The sequence below is a fragment of the Xenopus laevis genome, chromosome 2L, assembly GCF_017654675.1.
Source record: "Xenopus laevis strain J_2021 chromosome 2L, Xenopus_laevis_v10.1, whole genome shotgun sequence".
NCBI classification, from domain to species: Eukaryota; Metazoa; Chordata; class Amphibia; order Anura; family Pipidae; genus Xenopus; species Xenopus laevis.
In genome coordinates, this window is record NC_054373.1 from 11651891 (window position 1) to 11660979 (window position 9089).

General features: G+C 38.6%; 1 protein-coding gene across 8 annotated transcripts in view; it reads right to left on the reverse strand.

Annotated features, from left to right (window-relative positions):
* kcnj15.L (potassium inwardly rectifying channel subfamily J member 15 L homeolog) overlaps positions 1 to 8747 on the reverse strand; it is a 39396-nt gene extending 30649 nt beyond the window's left edge. For 3 of the 8 annotated variants that reach the window (XM_018244797.2, XM_018244793.2, XM_041580858.1), the window contains exon 1: positions 8444 to 8747. The gene's annotated coding sequence lies outside the window, so the exon portion shown is untranslated. 8 annotated transcript variants of the gene reach the window in all.
* Positions 8748 to 9089: the final 342 nt, after the last annotated feature.

The following is a 9089-nucleotide window of genomic DNA, read 5'->3' on the forward strand; positions in this document are numbered from 1 at the left end:
TCAAATCAGTAAGAAAAGAACTTCATAGGATGCAGGGAAAGCCATGGAACAAGAATATCAATCAATATTGGTCAAATATTAAGACAAAATGTAATGGCCATTTTTAATGGGATTCATTTTAATTAGTGGCCATTTAAAGGGATTCTGTCTTGATTTTTATGGTGTGTTTTTTATTTCTAAATTACACTGTTTACACTGCAAATAATTCACTCTACAATATAAAATTTCATTGCTGAACCAGCAAGTGTTTTTGTTTAGTTGTAATATTGGCGTGTAGGTGCATCTCAGGTCATTTTGCCTGGTCATGTGCTTTCAGAAAGAGCCAGCACTTTAGGATAGAACTGCTTTCTGGCAGGCTGTTGTTTCTCCTACTCAATGTAACTGAATGTGTCTCAGTGGGACCTGGATTTTACTATTGAGTGTCATTCTTACATCTACCGGGCAGCTTTTATCTTGTGTTAGGGAGCTGTTATCTGGTTACCTTCCCATTGTTCTGTTGTTAGACTGCTGGGGTGAAAGGAGGGGGTGAAATCACTCCAACTTGCAGTACAGCAGTCAAGAGTGACTGAAGTTTATCAGAGCACAAGTCACATGACTGGGGGCAGCTGGGAAACTGACAATATGTCCAGCCCCATGTCAGATTTCAAAATTAAATATAAAAAAAATCTGTTTGCTCTTTTAAGAAACAGATTTCAGGGCAGAATTCTGCTGGAGCAGCACTTTTAACTGATACGTTTTTTTTAAAGAAATGACAGTATCCCTTTAATAAGAACTACGAATTTTTGCAACTACAAAGTGGAATCTGCATGTTTTGGAGTGGTACCCAGTCCATGTGGCAGTGCCAGCGAGCTAGGCAATGAACTAGAACTGGGCATTACCCGCTCTCAGCTGATAAAATACATATACACATCTCTTATCAACAAAAGCAACCGTTGCAAATTCTTATCAAAATATCATGTTTTTGCACAACACGGACAGGTTTTTACAATTAGACAGAAAAAAAGACATTGTTTATCTTGTTTCTCTGCAGATCAGAGCATTTTCAGAAGAAAGTGAATGAAATGGGAGCCTGATCTGACTTGTCCTAAAACAACCTTTAAACACTGAAAGGCTCTAATGATCCGATAATCCGGCCTCCTTCCTCCAAACCAGGTGCTCTGCTCTGAATCTTGGGGAATGGGCCCAGAGACATAAACATGGGAGCTAAGTGCTTATTAAATGCTTGGGAATCAACTGTAAATATTTACAACATGCACTGTAGTACAGACAAAGTAAATACTCTAGTACAGACAGTAGTGGATACTGATGTGTATATACTATAGTACAGGCTGTAGTATATGATACCGTATAGACTATAATACAAACACTAATATAGACTCCAGTACATACCCTAGTACACAGTATAGACTGTAGTACAGACAGCAGTATAGACTCTAGTATAGACAGTAGTATAGACTCTAGTTCAGACAGTAGTACAGACTGTAGTATAGACTCTAGTACAGACAGTAGTATAGACTCTAGTACAGACTCTAGTATAAGTACAAGTAGTAAATAATATAGTATAGACAGTTGTATAGACTCTAGTACAGACAGTAGTATAGACTTGAGTATAAACTCTAGTACAGATAGTAGTAAAGACTCTAGTACAGACAGTATTATAGACTCTAGTATAGACAATAATATAGACTCTAGTTCAGACAGTAGTATAGACTCGAGTATAGACTCTAGTACAGACAGTAGTATAGACTCTAGTACAGACAGTAGTATAGACTCTAGTACAGACAGTAGTATAGACTCTAGTACAGACAGTAGTATAGACTCTAGTACAGACAGTAGTATAGACTCTAGTACAGAGAGCAATACAGACTCTAGTATAGACAGTAGTATAGACTCTAGTATAGACTCTAGTTTAGACAGTAGTATATAATCTAGTATAGACAGTAGTATAGACTCTAGTATAGACTCTAGTTTAGACAGTAGTATATACTCTAGTACAGACAGTAGTATAGACTTGAGTATAAACTCTAGTACAGACAGTAGTATAGACTCTAGTACAGACAGTAGTATAGATTCTAGTACAGAGAGCAATACAGACTCTAGTATAGACAGTAGTATAGACTCTAGTATAGACTCTAGTTTAGACAGTAGTATATAATCTAGTATAGACAGTAGTATAGACTCTAGTATAGACTCTAGTTTAGACAGTAGTATATACTCTAGTACAGACAGTAGTATAGACTTGAGTATAAACTCTAGTACAGACAGTAGTATAGACTCTAGTACAGACAGTATTATAGACTCTAGTATAGACAATATTATAGACTCTAGTTCAGACAGTAGTATAGACTCGAGTATAGACTCTAGTACAGACAGTAGTATAGACTCTAGTACAGACAGTAGTATAGATTCTAGTACAGACAGCAATATAGACTCTAGTATAGACAGTAGTATAGACAGTAGTATAGACTCTAGTTTAGACAGTAGTATATAATCTAGTATAGACAGTAGTATAGACTCTAGTACAGACAGTAGTATAGACTCTAGTACAGACAGTAGTATAGACTCTAGTACAGACAGTAGTATAGACTCTAGTACAGACAGTAGTATAGACTCTAGTATAGAGAGCAGTATAATAACAGACAGTAACATAGACTATAGTACAGACTGCAGCACAGACTCTAGTACACACTGTAGAATAGACTCTAGTACAGATATTACAGACTCTCAGGGTAGTGGCAATGAATGCCATCTCGCAAGCGATTCACATTCTTGCCGGTGGGAAGGCATATCGGGGAGATTAGTCGCACGAAGAAGAGGAGACTTGTCGCGGGGCGACTAATCTTCCCCGAATTTTCAGGTGTGCCACCACCCTAAGGGTGAAGATACACAGAGGTACTATCCACAGCTACTTGTCACTGCTACTTGTCACTGCTACAAAATAGACAATAGTGATAACTGGCTTTGCTAAGAAACTATGTCTGTTTTAGCAGAGGCTATTCTTAGTATTGTCTATGGCAAGGTATTTTGTAGCCACAACAAGTAGTTGCTACTAGTAGTTACTAATAGCAACTACTTGTCAAAGCTACAAAATGCCAAAAAAAGATATCTGCCATAACAATACTGAAAATTGCCTCTGCTAAAATACACGTAGTGTGTCTTGACCTAATATAGACTGTAGCATATACTCTAGTCAGACTGTAGTACAGACTGTAGTCAGACTCCAGTACATACCCTAGTACAGATGCTACTACAGACTCTAGTATAGACTCCAGTATAGACTCTAGTACGAATTTTAGTATAGACTCTAGTACAGTCTGTAGTACAAACACCAGTACTGAATATAGTATAGACTCTAGTACAGACTGCAGTAAAGACGATATTGCAGATTGTATTATAAACTCTAATACAGATAGTAGCTTAGACTGTAGTACAGACTTAGTTCAGTCTATAATACTGACTGTAGCAGAGACTCTAGTACAGACACTAGTACAAACTCAAATATAGGCTCCAGTACATACGCTAGTACAGATACTACTACAGACTGTAGTACAGACTCTAGTTTAGACTCTATTACAGAATCCAGTATAGACTCTAGTACAGACTGTAGTATGGAATTCAGTATAGACTCTAGTACAGACTGTAGTACAAAAACCAGTACTGAATGTAGTATAGACTCAAGTATAGATTCTAGTACAGACTGCAGTAAAGACTATATTACAGACTGTAGTATAAACTCTAATACAGATAGTAGCTTAGACTGTAGTACAGACTTAGTTCAGACTCTAATACTGACTGCAGCAGAGGCTCTAGTACAGATACTAGTACAAACTCTAATATAGACTCCAGTACATTCCCTAGTACAGACTGCAGTACAGACTCTAGTATAGAATACAGTATAGACTATTTTATGGACTCCAGTACTCACTTTAGTAAACACCGTAGTATAGACTCTAATACAGACTGTAACATAGACTGTAGTACAGACACTACTACAAACTCTACTATAGACTCCAGTAGTACAGACTCTAGTATAGAATACAGTATAGACTGTTTTATGGACTCCAGTACTCACTCTAGTACACACTGTAGTATAGACTCTAATACAGTCTGTAACATAGACTGTAGTACAGACACTAGTACAAACTCTACTATAGACTCCAGTAGTACAGACTCTAGTATAGAATACAGTATAGACTGTTTTATGGACTCCAGTACTCACTCTAGTACACACTGTAGTATAGACTCTAATACAGTAACATAGACTGTAGTACAGACACTAGTACAGAGAATTAGTATTTCAGTACAGAATGCTGCAGGGAAGGGTTTCTCTTTTCTCAGACCGAAATTATCGCAAAAAAGATTTCAACAAGGAAATAGGAAATTGCAGCTGCTGGGTATAAAGATGAAGATGTCCCTGGGGTAATTACTGGCCCTGCCCCTAGACCATAATAATAATAAAGGCAGCGAGGGAGATTATAATTTACTCATGTTAAATTACTTATAATTTAGCCCTCTAAATCTTTGCAGTCTGCATCTAGATACATTATCATATTGGATTTGGATTTCATATGAGTCTTGTTTGAAAAGTCTAGGAAACCCTTTTTCCTCAGTTTTGGGGAATAAGGCCCTAAAATAAGATTCCTCCTGAAAATCACTGTAATAATCTGAAACTTTTCAGCTGTCGACAGACTTGCTGACTAATTTCTACTCTAACATCCATTAACAGCTTAGTAAACGTATACTACTGACTAAAGCACAGAACACCTGCTATAATATTATATATTATTAGAATATATTATATATTGCTTATATGTAGAAACATTCAAGGGTTGTTTGTGTCCTGAAGTCTAGGTAGTGGAAAAGAAAATACAGGTATGGGACCTGTTATCCAGAATTCTTGTATCCTGGGGTCTTCTGTATAACAGAATTTTCCATAATTTGGATCTTCATACCTTAAATATACTAGAAAATTATGTAAATATTAATAAACCCAATAGGCTGGTTTTGCTTCCAATAATGATTAATTATGTCTGAGTTGGGATCATATACAAGATACTGATTTATTACAAGAGAGAAAAATTTGGATTATTTGGATAAAATTAATTCTATGGAAGACAAGCTTTCTGTAATTTGTAGCTTTCTGAATAACGGGTTTCCGAATAATGTATCCTATGCCTGTACTTACAAATTCTCGTAATGTGCAGGTAGCATTTAAGATTTTAAGGAAAGCCCACAACTCATTGGTTGATAAGGGTGTCCAGCCATGCAAACGTGGCACCCTTTATTACATTACCTCTATAAATCATTGGAATTCCCAAAATTGAACCCAACAAGGTTTTCTAATTCATTGATATTGAAGTTCACGGGGGTTCCCACGGGAACAGAGATTCCACTAAAAATGATATCACAATGGAAATAGACAGCTGATTAGCTCACCTCATGTCTCAGTGTAATATCAATAAATGCTGGGCCATAGATATTGGTTATTCTGTGAAACCTCCAAGGGATCCTTGGGTTGTTAATCTTTCGTATGTCCGAATGTCAGTTACCCACTGCTGGCATCCACCTATCCCGTTGCACCGTCTGTATCTAATTCAAGCCAGTCTCTTCCCATTGACATGATTCAATCTGTGTTCCCAAGCGTACAACTGATATGATGAAGGCATAGCACACCTATATATGAGGAAAGCCTTATATAATAAGACTATTGGCTACACCCACTTACCTATTGTTCTGTATGAACATATCCCATAGTAAAACTGAACCAATGAAGGGTCATCCCCATATAAACTTTTCCTTATAGGCCCTACCCACTTACCCATTATTGGGTTTGAATGGACCTCTTCCAATAACTAAGGCAATATGAAGAATATCTCTAAAGATAATCAGAGGGCCCTTTCCATTCAAGCAGAATAGGGTTACAGTGAAGCAACATCAGCTGGTGCCTCCTTAGCAAGACTTGCTTTGCTTACTCAGAAATCACAGAAAAAGAAAATGAAATGTCAATATTTATAGGTTCCATTCCCATGGATTTAGTGCCTGACGTGAACTGGTTATTACACTGAGAGTAACACTGGCCCTTTGTTCTTGCAGACCTTGTTTATGTAATATTTTGGGAATTATGGCCTTTCTTAGATTTCAGAAATTACATTGCACATTGTTTTGTTTTTTTTGTACTGTACATTGTTTTTCTACTAGATGAGGTGGTGACAGCACTAGCGAGGGGGACAGAAAGGGGCAACCAGGGCAGTTTTAAGCATTTTATCCATTGTGCCAAGGCCAAAACACCCCAAAGTTGCCCCTATGGCTGCCTATGAAAATCTTATGGAAATCCTAGTACAGATGGATATTCTCTGTGTGTTTAACCAACTTTGCAGCCCACTGGATAACAATATATCCTTGAACTAACAGGCACCTTCCTCCTGCTTCCCATGCAAATCAATGCAACCCAATCCCCATGATCATATCACTGCCATTTACCATACAAATCACACTTGATCCATTCAGCCAATAGTATCAAAATAAATCAATTGCAATCAATGAACCCCTATCGAAAGGATATTTTGGAAGTGTCCCATCATTCCTCATCACTGGGGAAGTTCTATGCACACTGTAGTATTCCAGTAACCGTTCAATAATTACCGTTAATTATTCTAGTGCGTTGGAATAATGAAAGCAATAGCCTGATTATTTGCTGCAGGCTACAGCAATAACACAACTGCTCTTATATTTGTGATTACATATTACAATTGATCAAGGATTATTGCACGCTGAACATTTTGACAGCTGATGGTCTCTTGGTAAAAATCACTTGGAATTGTAGCATGGATTTACGTTCATTTGAGTAAAATAGAAATGGATTACACAATGTGTTACAACTGCGCAAAACTGAGTCATTAACCAAAAGGCTGACAAAATGCAAAAGAGAGAGGCAAAAATGCATTTTTTCCCCAAAATGGATATTTCTCCCCCTCTATGCCAGAGGCAAAAGAAAGTCAGCTCCTGATTGTAAAGGCAAACTGGTTGCGCCTGCTAGAAACTATTCTTCACCTGCAATGTAAGGACTAGCTCCAGGGGGGCCCATGGGCATCTACATGCACACGCTTTATTTTCTTAGTTGCACGATGGAGCATCTATGGGCACAAGAGCAGTTAGGAATCCTAATATTTACTGTCTACTCAAGGCAGGTGATAAGTACAATGCTCCCTTGTGCTCCTGATCTCTGCACTTTATGCCAGATGTGCCAACAAAGGTGCAGTGCATTTATTATACTGTATCTGGCATAGGCTTAATTGCTAAGTATATGGTGCTCAATGGGGTGCAATTTGGCACCATTTAGCATATACAGGTAGGTATATAAACCCTGTATTTTAGTGGTCAGCTTGTAAGACAGGCTTTCTGTCTATAAGGGTATAAAGGGTATAAAAACATGGGCAGTCGTATTCAAGGTGTGCATGTGTTGCATTCCAGAACAGTTAACTGGGTGTATTATGGAATTTGGACTGCAAACATCTGTGCAGAAACACTAGTATCTATGTACTGTATGTGCAACTGCCACATTCAAATCCTCATCATTTAAAAATGAAATACCTTCACCGTAGCATTCACTTGCCAGGGATGCCAAAATCTAAGTCAAGTGCATGGCAGCCACGTTGGTGGCCTTAATCCCCCTCCTTGGGCGATGGCGGCAATCGCAAGCACCCAGATAAAGGCCTCACACCTAATAACGCAACAATAAAATCCACACAGGCAGCAAAAGTTGTCCCGGAATTGTGATAAATCAGCACTCAGGGTTCAAAGTCTACAATCTCAGGAAGCACAACATGTTATTTCTTGGATAAACTCATTAGCATTCCTTCATCCCATTCATCTATACTGTATGACTAATATATGTCTATCAATCTCATTATTTAAAGAATCACGTTTAGAGATAAATAAAAGTAAATATTCCCATTTTGTTTACTAAACTCATTACATTTGTTTCAGTTCTTTATAAGATTTTTGTTTTTTCCTTTTTTCTTTAATTTCCCCTTTATTCTTTTCTGGGAAACCCACCAGGTGTACGAAAGCCGGGGGGAAGGCGGAAAAATTCCTATGTTTGCGGAGAGCCGCTCAGCTATAAATACAAAATGATTTTACTTTCTACTTTGCCTTTCAAAGCAGGACGGAGAGGCAGCACATGCACAGTCCTCCGGCCGACACGTCAGGCAGCATTTCTTTAAAAAATTGCAATTTGTTCCTTTTCCAGTTCAGACGTTGGAAGGAAAAAAAAATGGTTAAAAAAGTGACATCTTACCTGTTGCAGGGGGGCCAGCGTCTCGCAGCGTTCAGCTTTGGTTAAGCCATGACTTGCTTGTAAACAGAGTTCAAATTATCCCACACACTTGTCGCCTACTGCAGCTCTGAGAGAAAACGAGTTTGCACAAGTTTGGGTTGGATTTACCTGATTGAGGGAAGGCTGGAAAGGAATCTGAGAAGACTCGGTGTGATGTCAGCGGTGTCTATCTGAAGAATCTCCAGCCCTAGAATATTTTATAGCTCTTATTGCTTGGCATAATTGCTATCAACACCCTTTGCACTGCACACACAAACACACACCTGCTTAATAGGGAACGTTGGACTCAACAGGCATGCAGGCAATCTTCAAAATCTGTTTAACCCTTTCCTAAGCAGCCTGTTGTGTTATTTTGCATATCAAAACAATGAAGAGGAGGAGGATTCCAGGCAAGTTAATGAGTAACTCACCCCCTGCAGGGATGCACGGGAGAGCCGGAGAGAAGGTTGAACCAATGTGTGTGTATTTATTGCATTTGCTGTAAGAAATAAACACGCAAGTCATTGTTTGTTTTTGGGAGGGGGGTTTAGTCAGTTTGGCTGATGTGAGTTCATTGAATAAGGGCAGAGACACACGCTCAGGTTCGGGGAGTTTAGTCATCCAGCACCAAATTTCCTCTTCTTCGGGGCGTCTAATCTCCCCGAACTGCCTTCCCCTGCCTTCTCACCAGCTAGAATGGAAATCGCCGCTGGGATGGCACTCGGAGTGCTGAGTTTTCCGAAGTGGCCCGAAGTTTCCTCATGAGGCAACTTTG